At 39.7% G+C, this 13,090-nt stretch overlaps 1 long non-coding RNA gene across 1 annotated transcript; it reads left to right on the top strand.

The window, feature by feature from the left end:
* Nucleotides 1–212: 212 nt before the first annotated feature.
* Nucleotides 213–926, top strand: LOC147982234 (uncharacterized). The gene is made up of 3 exons (XR_015600011.1): nt 213–476; nt 598–725; nt 811–926. It is a non-coding gene; the product is annotated as an uncharacterized LOC147982234 (long non-coding RNA).
* Nucleotides 927–13,090: the final 12,164 nt, after the last annotated feature.

Raw genomic sequence — 13,090 nt, forward strand, 5'->3', positions numbered from 1 at the left:
TCCCTGGGAAGGCGAATAGGAAGGCGACTTTGTCCCCTCGATCTGCCGCCGGCCAGGCCGGTGGTTCCTTCCCTCTCCGTCCGCCGCTCCGGCGATGGGAGAGGGGCGGGAACCCCAGTCCTGTGCTTCCGGTATGTAGATAGTAGGGTAGTGGTTCCAGGAGTTGCCGTCATGGTGGGGGTGGCGGCGTCGGTGTGGAATAAAGATGTTGGTGGTTCCCCCTCATCCTGGCGAAGCCTTTGCCGGAACCGGCGAACTGTCGGCTTTAGGTGCTCTCGGATCCTTCGATATGGTGAGCTTTGGTGCTCCGAGCAAAGCGCTGGATCTGCCAGCGCAGGTTTGTGGTCACTGGATCTTTGCAGGTTCTTCTCCTCAACGGCGAATTGGTAACGGTGACTACAGTAGACTGTTTAAGCAACTAAGCAACTCAAGTCCCATGGCGATTACAAATCATGACTGGCTGCTGCACTATTCTTGTATGTTCTTCTATTTTCAATGGAAGCATTCAATCATATTTGTTTTTTCTCACAGAAGTTTATATACCTCTCCATGGATCATTCAGGTGTAAAAATATGGATTTTCACTTTTGACCTGCAGTATTTGACGGTCTCTATGTGGAGGGTTTCAGAACTTTCTCTAGGTGCAGACCGGATTAGTAGCGGTACACGCTTGCAACTAGCAAAAATTGCAAGATGCAGGGTTGCGTTTTCTCTTTCCAATGCATGGTAATGAAGCCTGTTAATCCTGAAGTGTTATATGTGCACTTTTGTGTTGGTATACTTCTGAGAACTGAAAATATTTTGTTTTCAGGTATCTGTTCAGGTGGATGACCGCTAATGTATGTGGGATATGGATGTCTTCATATTTGTGGTGGGTACAAGTAATGTTAAATTGAAATTTGAGGCCCTCTTTTCATTACAACCAGTAGCAAAATTTAGGTTTTGGTGAGAAGAAAGGTGAACCTAATGGCTATAGCACTATTGAGAAGAATGTTTCAGTCACTGGAGAAATTGAGGAACAAATGAAGTTGATAGAAGAAAGAGCAATAAAGATCTATTAAACATATATATAGATTGCTTGGCAATAAAGATCGACATAAAATAGCATTACTTGTTTTGGGCATAGCTAAACGTACAAGCTTAATACTACTGAAATTCTAAAATCTATTTGTATGTGTTCGATCAGAAGTAATGTTTGGTTTTGTTCATAGGTTGTCCACTGTTTTGTCATTCCACCTAACTGATAGAGATTGTAATCGGGTCAACAAATGGCATACATTTTTTTCAGGCAGACAAACCTATTTTGTTGAAAATCTGAACTTTGTAGTTCAGTAGCTATCGTGTAGGTGTATTTCAATCTTATGGCTTTTTTTTGCTTGAGATTCGTATATACTGTAATGATGTTGAGTTTGTTCACATTAACCTATCTTCCTATTTTGCTGAGCTATCCACTGAAATTTGCTTAATTTCTTCTTGATTCCTCGTGTTTACTACCACTGTACCACTAGATTTGATATGTTTTTATTTAGTTCCATTTAATATTGATTCAACTATATTATGGGTGGCTTTGGCATTTTTCCCTTACAATCGTGTGTCTGACGAATTATGGGGTGTGCCTCTTTCACACTAATGTTTGTTGCAAACTAATCATGAAATTCAATTACTTCAGGTCTTTACTTACAACATGATTTACGTCCAATTCTTTGCTCCTTTTGTTTCATCACAAAGCAATGAAGTTTACTAGCATAACTTCTAGTACTATTAAGAAAATCCATATTGAAGGGACTTAAGATACTTCTATGTTTAATTTTGATGATAATGTCGTAAATAGTTGCTAGACACAGACTAGTTCAATACGGCGACTCCCACCATTGAAGCTGGCACAGCTCGATAAAAGACATGGTTAGTGAGCATTTTTAACAATAGTTACAGAATTTGGCTTTTTGTCTTGTTTCTCACTATACTTTTGATTCACCTGCAGCTAGCATGTTATGGTTTCATGTGATTGTGATGAATCTGGTACATCCAAAGTCCCACTGTGATATCTTTGATTTTGACATTATATTATTTTTAGTTCAGGGCAGTGAAGCCTATTACTCCCTCCGTTCGGAATTACTTGTCGCAAAAATGGATGTATCTAGACATATTTTAGTTCTAAATACATCCATTTCCGGGACAAGTAATTCCGAACGGAGGGAGTAGTCCTGAAGTGTTATATGTGCTTCTGTGATGGTGGCCACTACCTGTTTGTTGGTATACTTTCAAGAATTGAAAATATTCTGTTTCAGTATCTGTTCAAGTGGATGACGGTTAATGTACGAGGGATAGAGAGTCGTGTCTTCATATTTATGATCGGTAATTGTAATGTGCAATTGAAATTCAAAACTTCGTTTACTAATAACCAGTAGCAAAGTTCAGGTTTTGTGAGAAGAAAAGTGAACCAAAGGCTATAGTACTATTAATAGGATACTGTGTTGCTTCCAGCCCATGGATAAGAATGTTTCAGTCTCTGCAGAGATAGCTGAACAGATGAAGTTGGCGTAAAATCTATGGTCACCTACTGCTTGAAGATCAAGTTCGACAGTATTCAGTTTGCAAATTCGGTAGCATTCAATTTTGTAATAGAGATTTCTGAAAAATAATAATCATGCCGCTGGTTACTTAGTGCTCAGTGGCATTCAGTTACGTCTAAACGAATTTTATTTGTAAGCTTAAGATGGCTTTTGTTACTACTATATGGAATCTAGTATTTATTAGACCACTTTGTTATTCCATGGTTACCAAAAATTCCATGTGGACAAAATCAACCAGTGACCTATGTTTCTTACGGTTACTAAAAATGCCTCCTACAGAATTGTGACAGTGGCCTATGTTACTTAAATCAATCACGTGCCATATTTCATTTTTAGTAGAGAACCGGTGTACTCAGTCCAATGTAAACAGCAATATATCTAAGGCAAAATACCTGAACTGTAGAAACGCAGACTTATATCTGAAAAAAAAAATCAAGAACGCCTCACTACTGTAAGATTACCTGATTACCAGTAGAATTACAGCAATAGGCGCTCTGTGGGTTGCTTGCCTCACTACTGTAAAGATTACCTGATTAGCCGTAAAATTACAGCAAGAGGCGCTCTATGGGTTGCTTGCCTACATGACATAATATTTTTTTTAAATGCCTACAGGAAGTAATTGACTCACATGGAAACCGTAAGATTACCTTGCACTCTTTTCTTTACAGTTGTTTTAGTGCGGAGACCCGTTTCTCATTCAAAGCTATAATATTACCTCACAAAAGTTCTGCTTCTTACTGTCTATGGTTTTGGACGTGGGAGCACAAGTTGGCTGGGGTGAGGAATAAGAATTCCTAACCCAGGGTGTTACTATTCATCACCCATGGTGTAGAATAAGTTATTCTTCACCCGAGATAATCTTACGATCATTTCATAATTAAATTATGTTTCGAATTCAAATAGTTACATTCCTATTGATTAATTACGTAAAATTTGACATAAAAAATAAAAATATAGGTCATAAGACAAGAAAATTTGCAATTTATGAGTATTTTGGACTATGTTTTTACGTTTGTAATTTTACATAACATAAAATATTTTTTACGGTGATTATATATTTTCTTACGGTCCCTTTTTGCGTCGGAAATAAGACAAAACTTACGGAACGTAAAATTACGGTGCATTGAGAGTAAAATAGAGGAGGATGAAGAATAACTATTCCTCACCCAGGGTGACGAATAGCGTGACCCTATATATATATATATATATATATATATATATATATATATATATATATATATATATATATATATATATATATATATATATAGCAGCGTGGGTAGGTGATAAGAGGGGCTAGGGTTCAAGGAGAATGGTAAACTATGAAAGAAGTAAACTCGGCAGAATTGGAATGAAGTAATCTTTGTGCGTATGATTTCATCTCCGCGTGGGAAGAGATAGGGATCCAGCGTCAACGTCTGCAACGTGATTTCAGTCATTTCGATCATGTCTCACGACCCATATTGATCCCAGCATGGATGGGCCAAAGCCCTTTTATTTTAAGAATTCCGTACAGCATAATTTAATAAAATGTTCAAAATGTTTAGATCAACGTCGCTTAAGAAATTCTTCATTTCTTCCTTTTCTCTTTTAATTTTTTTTTCTTTTGGTTCTCTATTTCTCTTTTGTTTTAAGGAAATTACAAGGATGCATTTTTTAGATAGGTGAGTATCTATGTTTTTAAGGAAATTTTCATAATTAAATATATGTCCATGTATTTATAAAATGTTCAAGCAATTTGAAAATAAAAATGTTATGTGTTACAAAAATTGTCATTGTCTTTTTCAATAGTGTGTTTTTCATAAGAAATGTTTATACTCATCAGTATTGGATGCTGCTACTGGGTTGACGAACATGCTCTTGCGATGGCCATTGTTCTAGGACTAAACTAAAACCCTTAGAATGAAAAGTGAGCGTCGACAAGTTGCACATGACAACTGCCACTATGCATGCAATTACAGAAATGCACCTGCATATGGGCCACTGCCCGCCTTAATATTCCTCGCCCAGTCATCAAGGATCGCAGCCCACTGATACAATGACCAGCAGAGGCTGTCGCCGCCTTCACTAGACCTCACAAGCATGTTATCATGCTAGCTAGATTGGCTGAGGTGGCCAGCCCTCGCTCGCCAACCTTCACCAACCTCACTACCAAGGCTTGAACTACCTGTGAAGATGAGCTAATGCCCATCATTTGCTCAGGGAATTCTGGTGCCACAAGCACTATTTCCGCCATTATCCTAGATGTCGACTCTGAAATATCATCACACTACAATCCTGTGAGCGACCAATGCCTTCATCCTGTATCAAGAAAATAGCCCGAACCAAAGGGTACTCTGTGCCTATGGCATGTTGCAACCCGTTGGGTTAGACTGAGCGTCACAATATTAGGCTCCACAGGGACACAAGGGTGCTTTGATTCCTCTTCTCGGTGTGCAAGGGCCTCCTTCATGAGGTGTTCTGTCATATGATGGTTTCCTCTGCAAGCGCACACCTATGCAAATGCACACCTTGGCAAGGCGGCAGCTAAAAGCTATGTCAATGGAAGGGGGTTTCAACCTTTTGCATTCAACCTAACTGCACTAGTGAGTGTTTACAATCTCTATACCTTAGTCCCTTATTTCAAGTTGGCTTCAAACCGTCACTCCTTCATCGACTTGCGTGCCCATGTTTTTTGTGAAACCTAGCTAAGCTTGAAATTTGGAAGAACTAAAATTTGGACCAGTCTAGTTCGTTCAAGTTGTTTCAATAATCTGTTCACTCGCCCCCTCCCACCTTCCCGGACTCCGAATGATCCTACATATGGACATACATACTCATACACAGCTGATCATGTTGCTGATGATGATGTTTGGTGAGTATTTCCACAATGTTCCTGTGGACGTGTGAGAAAGTCTGTTGTTAAAGGTCATATGACTTTGCAATAAAGATAGTGTTTTGATTATATCAGTTGTGGTAGAATTCTAATCCTCATTTAGAAACATTGACAACATGTGAGCTCCCCTTGACGGGCCTAGAGGAGAGCATTACGTCGTAATGAATCTACGAGGGTAGGCCTGAATGATAGAATATTGTTCCCCGAGTTTAGAAGTTATGATATTATGGAGTAACATGGACCCAATTACTTTAATCTATGGTTAGGCTTTGTCTTACTCATTTCCATCAGATAGTATAGTTGGCCCCTGGTAGTATAGTCATAAGTAATAGTCATAAGTATACGTGATTCAATATTTATGCAACATCCCTATCCACACGAAAACATTTCGACACCTAGAAGCAATGATAATGATTATATACTTCACAACTCTGTTATGTTCCTTCTGTTCCCGAGAACGATCTAGTCACTACAACAAACATATGTGGCTTGTCATCATAAAAATTGAAGTTTGTGCATCTTTCGTCACCTTTTTTTTACTTATATTGGTCTTCCGATGTTCAGCGTCATTTATCACTCTTTCCATCATTTACAACTATTCTTGTCTCACTTCCATGCACAATTTCCTTGTGCTCCTCTTGCTTTCTAAAAGATCTACAATCGATTTCCTACACATTTTGATATTGTAAATGATAATTTACTTGTATATATTTCACCCTCTATGTTACATGCGTAAATTGAATCAATTACACCCAAGAAGTTTAGGGTATAATTTTGTCGTTCGAAAAATCGAGTTTGGTTAAAATGCTTTATTATAAGTTTGTGTTGTGTAATGCATATTGAAGAAAACAATCATCAATGTTGACACAATTTTGGCAGTAGGTTAGGCCATCTGTGTATTAATGTGTTTAGCTTGCCATATAGATATAGCATGTACCTCAATTAATTATAATCACAAGTGAATAAAACAAAATAAATTATTGTTAAAAATAGTTGTCTAGAATATCGTAAAATAAAAGAACTAGTTGACCATGAACAGAGCTTGGATGGTTAGGTTCACTGTGGTGGAAACCAACTTGGCTTCAAGTCCTAGACTTGGCATGGGTGCTGACATTTTCGTGCAATTATTCTAGGCTATCCAGTGATGTTTTTTAGTAGGAGACGATGTTCCCATTGGCTATGAGGCACCTGTGGCGAGTTTGTCAATCTCAAGATCTTCTGGATCAACATTTCGGAGGTGCTCATAGAGGTACGGTTTGCGTGTGTCTGTTAATATGGGTGGGTGTAGGTGTGTTTTTATGAGTGTGTGTGCTTGTTCCACATTTCTCAAAAAAGAGTTGAGATTAATCTTGTGGATATTGGTGAATAGATTAGTGTCCCATGCAATTAGTTTGGATTTTTAATGTAATGCATTAGTGATGTTTTATCAGCTAAAAGAGTGATCTGCTAAATTACATGGATACAATCAGATGTTTTGTTTGCTGTGTGGTCTTCGGTTATCTGTTCTATATGTTGAGTAATATTATACACAAGATGTATTAATGATGGTTTGTGTGACTAGTATTTGCATGGGTAAAGTAAAAAAATGTTTTAATACATTCTGATGTTCTTTATGACATACTGGATGGCCAAATCATACGTACTACAATTGCTTTTAATAATTAATAATTATGTAAGTAAAAATGTTTTAATATGTTTCCCAACCACGTGCTCTGCAAGACTGGGGCATACTTTTAGAATCATCCTCTTTTAGCTTGTACAGTTACTTCAAGCTTAAAGAGTTTACTTTTCGTAAGCATATAGATGACAACAGATTTGTTTTTCATAACTACGGAAAATTATAGTCTAGCAAAGAAATTAGTTGCCCTTCATTAATGTCTTTATAAGAACTAGCGGTGTGACCCGCGCATTTGCGCGGCTAGATTTCTTAAAATGTTGTTATATTTAAATACGCATTTAGGTGTTGTTATAGGATGGTAGACTTGCAAACTTACACAATTATGTTGAAAGTGCATAATGTAGGAACTCGGTTATCAAAAATAATTGTAGCCTAATGTGAACTTGTTTTATCGTGCGTGATAAGTACTGTTGCAAATGTGAACTTGTTTTATCGTGCGTGATAAGTACTGTTTGCAACGTATTCGGTGCATGACAATGTGAAGTCATATCATTTTTGTCCGGTCATGACATTCCAAGCTATATTAGTGTGTGTCTTCAATCCAAAAAATTTAAGAAACAACCTAAGGAAAGATAATATCAAACACTAATGTCTAATATAGCTCCCTCATCACTATTACAGTTGCGTCATGCAATATCACCACATGCTTCCACACATGCTAATGTAATCTTTCTCTAATTATGTCTGTTGCTTAGCTGTCTAACATAATATAAAATTATTTGTGTATTCAACAAAAATTGCCAAAATAACTTCCTCTACTAAATTCTGGCATATCTATATATTTTATAAATAGAGGTTGTGATGTTGTATGGCACAGTTTCACTAAAAGAAAAAGGATAATGGGTGTATTGTTTATATCTTCACTCTTCAGCCCCGCGCGAATAGAATTGTTATTCATTTCTTTATTTGTCTCAGGTAAATTTTCATTTTGTACCAGTTGGATGACCTTTCTCTTGTCTCCACTATATCCAGCATCGTTGAAGTTACTGGATGTTTTGATGGGTTAGCATTAGATGCACGTGAACCTCTCTGATATCAGTATGGCTGGTGCAAAAAAAAGTATGGCTCGTGCATGTATACTCCTTTCTAGACTGAAAGATTTATGCATGATATTCTATTCCTGGGAAGGTCACTTGTCTACTTTGTAACACATAAGTGAGCCGGTATGCACATATTTCCGTTGTCCGGTTTGCACCTCCGTACCTCAGGTTTGTACGTGTCAATATTAGACTTGATTTTAGAATCATTGGAGTATATATGTTTTAGCACTTGTGGTTGAACATGATGGCTTATTTGTCTCTTGTTTTAATATTAAATATACTTCAAATCTTAGCCTCATTAAATTCGGCAAACTTACACGTCCATCTTATGTTTGAAAGTGTTGTCCGAAATGCCTCTTTTTTCTCGAACAAAAATTTATGAATAGCTTTAACTGACCTATTAGAAGTACTTCATCGGATAAAATTAGCACACCCCTAATAGGTCAAACAGGAGATATTCAAATAATTGAAAAGTTTACCATCTCTAACAGTGCAGTTCTCCTGCTTATTTTATAATGAGATATATCGCAATATGTCCCCCTTCTGATCCTTTCATCTGCTCAGAGGCGAGCTCTGTAACAGTATACATGTATATTGTTTTTAACTAAGGGTCAATAAACAATTGACCTACTGGTTTTAGCAAAGAAATAAGTAAAAGCTACCTGGCACATCGACCAAAATATTTTAATGAAACATATTTCATCAATTCTGCAAACCATTATCCAAAATGATCTGACACCTACAATATATAGAAAATATGAAATATGTAAATGCAGACTCTGATAGTTTTCCCTTAAAAGGGTTGTTATTGTACATGAACCGAGGCTTACAACCGTTTAATTGTTGTTTTAACCGTATATTGGCAGGAGAAATATCAGCAATCTTATGCCTTTTTTAAACGAAATTGGTAGTAGTTGCTATTTAGTCATCTATAATTATGAAATTTCTAGGTGCAGCATACCTAGCAAAACTTTGCTTCAAAGGAAATTTAATAGTATAATCATTGGAGTAGTTTTGAAATAACAGAACATACTACCTTCTTTTCAATATACATCTCCTGCTCCCTTCATACTGATTTAACCTTGTGGATGTTGATATTTTTTTATAAACATAGTCAAACTTTACAACGTTTGACCTAGGATAAATAAAAAATGCAATGTATTTTTTAAATCAAAACGCAATGTCTTTTGAGGGAGTATACATTGTCGAGTAAGATCTGCTCAAATGACACTTTTAAAGTTTACGGAATTGAACGACCACACTACTTTGCACAACAGGAAGAGAACAATGCAGAAAAAAGATAGATAAAATAATTACTTCCATATATTTATAAACTCGGCAGTGTAAGGATACATGCTCATCTCTGCGAGAAGGGTATGCTTATTCTTTACAATTCTTCTTAGGAGCATGCCCCCATAACTTGTATGTGTGCCAATTTCAACTGGGACTCATAGATCATGTGCTTAGCACAAATGTCAAGAATGAAAATATCTATGTTTCGAAAATCAGTTAATCACTATGTGACATCTTACAACTACACTAGTAGAAAAAGGGCCTGTTGTCCCGGTTCCTGAACCGGGACTAAAGGGTCGGTACTAATGCCGTGTCCCTTTAGTCCCGGTTCAATCCAGAACCGGGACAGATGGGCCTCCACATGGCCTGTGCGCGGAGCCCAGGCAGGAGACCCTTTGGTCCCGGTTGGTGGCACCAATCGGGACCAATAGGAATCCATGCGTCAGCATTTCTGTGGCTGGGGTTTTTTGTTGAAGGGGGGGGGGGTTGGGGGTTTTGGGGGGTTAAGTTAGGTGTTTCATATATTGTGTTAGCTAGCTATAATTAATAGAGAGAAGTGTCCTCTCTTATGTCCGTGCTTGGTCGACGCTACGTACTATACATATGTATAAAGAGGACTAGACACGCTAGCTAGCTAGTAAGCAAACGAAGGAAACAGAAGATCGTCATGAACATATATGCATACAGAGAGAAGTGATATCGACCACCTCTCCTTCTCCGAGAGATTGGTCGAACAACAAGTTCTCGTATATCTATCCGACACTACCGTCTACATATATACAATAATTATGTCTTACAAATATAATCATATGAACTCATGGGCGACATAGTATTCTCCGTCTTCAGCGATCACGTGGTCAAGAAAGAATGCCGCCAATTCCTCTTGAATTGCTCGCATGCGAGCTGGTGCTAGGAGTTCATCCCGCTTCCGAAACATCTAATTTGAAGAAGGGGGTCAATACATATATATGAATGAATGAAACTCAACACAAATGATGGTAATAAAATAAAATTGTGAATGTTGTTATTTACATACTTCATATTGTTCGTCAGTGTAGCCCCGCTCACAGGTCGTGTGGCGGATGGACTCGCAAACGCAGTATCCACATAAATCATTCCCTTGTTCCTGCCACAACCACTTTACAAGAAATAGAGGTCAATCAAACTGATAAGCAAGAATGCCAAATGGTATTGATGAAACTCGCGCTTGAATCAATAGGAGATGCGCGGAACATGCTACTATAGTACTTACTTTCGGGTGTCTAAATTGCAGCTTCTTCGGGAGTCCTGGAGCTTTTTTGGAGAATTTTTTCCAAACCCTGCCAGACAAAGAAAACAATTACTTGATCTATCAGGAAATGAACAAAGTTGCTAATATGGTGGATAATGATCGATTTAACTTACTTCTCGAGCATTTGAGTCATGTCCGCATAGTCCTGGGGATCTTTTCGTCTTGAGTCTAAGACGGTTACTAGTCCCTGCTCAAGCTTAATCTCTAGGAGAATATAGTGGTAACTGCACCCGCATGCATAACTCATCAATTACATTACTATAACCTTGACTAATATATAAGGGAAACCGAATACGCACAAGACAGTAACACTCACTTGAAGTTGTAAGGAAAGAGTATTATATCTTTGTTTTCATTTATTACCAACGATCGTAGCAAGTTGGCCTCTGTAGCTGTGGCATGAAATTTAACCTGAGTTGCATCTATGAGATATGTGTTAATGAACCCAATATCACCGACTTGTCTTTTATTCAATTCGGCGATCTTCAATCTGCATAATATAGTGAGGATGATTATAAATACATGCAATGAAAGAGCTGAGCTATATAGAGAGACTTAATGACAGAAGTAGTACTACTTACAGATAGTAGCAGGTGACCGTTGTTTTATCGAGGGCCAATTGATTGAAAAACTGAAAGAACTCCTCAAATGGAACATGCAACAGTTCAATTCCAACGAGGTCATGCTACTTTTTAACTTTCACATACAAAGTACTCCTCCCCCCAGAGTCTCTGCAGATTTTCAAGTACCAATCATGCAATCTTCGCATCATCGTTGATAGAGATCTTTCATCTTTGACGAGAGGCTTCCCGTACTCGTATCTTTGTATCTGCACCTCCATGAAATCATAATGTACATCGTCGGGTAGGTAATCGCCAAGATTGCTATAACCGGGCACCATCCTCGGATCATTAGCGACGTTGTCGCTAGGCACCTTGAGCGGGGGGCACGATTGCTTCGCTTGTTCGCCAAGCTGGGCAATTTGTTTCCCAGCTCGTCGTTCTTTCAGCCTTTGATCACTGACAGTACTTCTCGACCGCTCCGCTTCGGCAAATTCCTTTCCAATAATGCGCTCATAGTTTCCTTTCGGCGGACACTTGGGTGGTTTTGTCAGGGCAGCCAGAGTGCGCTTCGCTTTCACCGGATCTAACTTCTCCTCCGGAGGTGGATGTTTCTTTGCTTTCACCCCTTCAAAGAAGTTCCTCACTTCTTCTCGCGCGATCTTGGCATTCTCCTCCGGGTCCTCTCGTATGGTAACTTCTCTGGAGTCTTCAGAGAAGGACCGACTCTGTATGTCCTCCCGCCTTTGGCTGTACTGCTAGACGCCGGCAGAGCAGACGGAGCGGTTTGCTTCTCTACTTGCTTACGAGGCGGAGGAGAAATACTACGACATGCCGGAGCAGCCGGAGCGGCGGCAGGTCCCTTCCGCCATTGCTGACGAGACGGAGAAGGAGGAGGTTGGCTGCTCCGGCGCGTTGGCGCAGGCGGAGAAGGAGGCGGAGTTCCGCCACGCGCCGGAGAAGGATCCGGTCGAGTGCCCTTATCGTCACTCGCCGGAGGAGGAGGCGGTGGAGGAGGCGGAGTGCCCTGACTCGCCGGAGGAGGAGGCGGTGGAGGAGGCGGAGTGCCCTGATTTGCCGGAGGAGGAGGAGGAGGCGGAGGCGTCTAGTTCGGAAGGTTGATGAGCTCCTTCTGCCATAGGCATGGAGTCTTCAGAGCAGACCCCATCCTAGTCTCCCCTTCACCGGTAGGCTGGTCAAGCTGGAGGTCCTCAAATCCCTCTGTTATTTCATCCACCATCACCCTAGCATATTCTTCTGGAATCGGCCGGCAGTGAAAATTTGCGCCAGGTTCAGTAAGATAAACAGAGCCAATAGCCGCCTTGACCTTCAAAATCATCCATTGCGTCATAAGGTGGCAATTTTGAGACTCCATGATAGCATCCACGGGATAGTTGGCAGGAGCCGTCAAGGCATGCTCCGGCTGAAGCAGCTCGGTGGAAGCCACGCTGCTTCTCCGCTGAGATGGCGGGGTAGCTTCCACTATGGGAAACAATTAATCTTTGCCGTCTGGCTGATGAAAAGCTGACGGCAAAGTAGTCTTTGCCGGCTAAACTTTGCCGTCTGAGTTTGCCATCAGCTTGCAGACGGCAAACTCTTTGCCGTCTATTTTTAGGCCTTTGCCGTCTGTGGAGCACAGATGGCAAATTACCTGATTCGTATAGTGTTCGGGGGAAGCTTCGGCAGTACGTTTGCTGCGATTTGCTTCTCGTTCCTCTATCGCTTGTACCCTTGCTTGCAGCACCTGCATTTGGGTCTGCTGCAATTTTTCCTCCTCTCCT

This window comes from Triticum urartu, chromosome 3A, assembly GCF_056163025.1.
Source record: "Triticum urartu cultivar PI428250 chromosome 3A, HENAU_Tu73, whole genome shotgun sequence".
Taxonomy (NCBI): domain Eukaryota; kingdom Viridiplantae; phylum Streptophyta; class Magnoliopsida; order Poales; family Poaceae; genus Triticum; species Triticum urartu.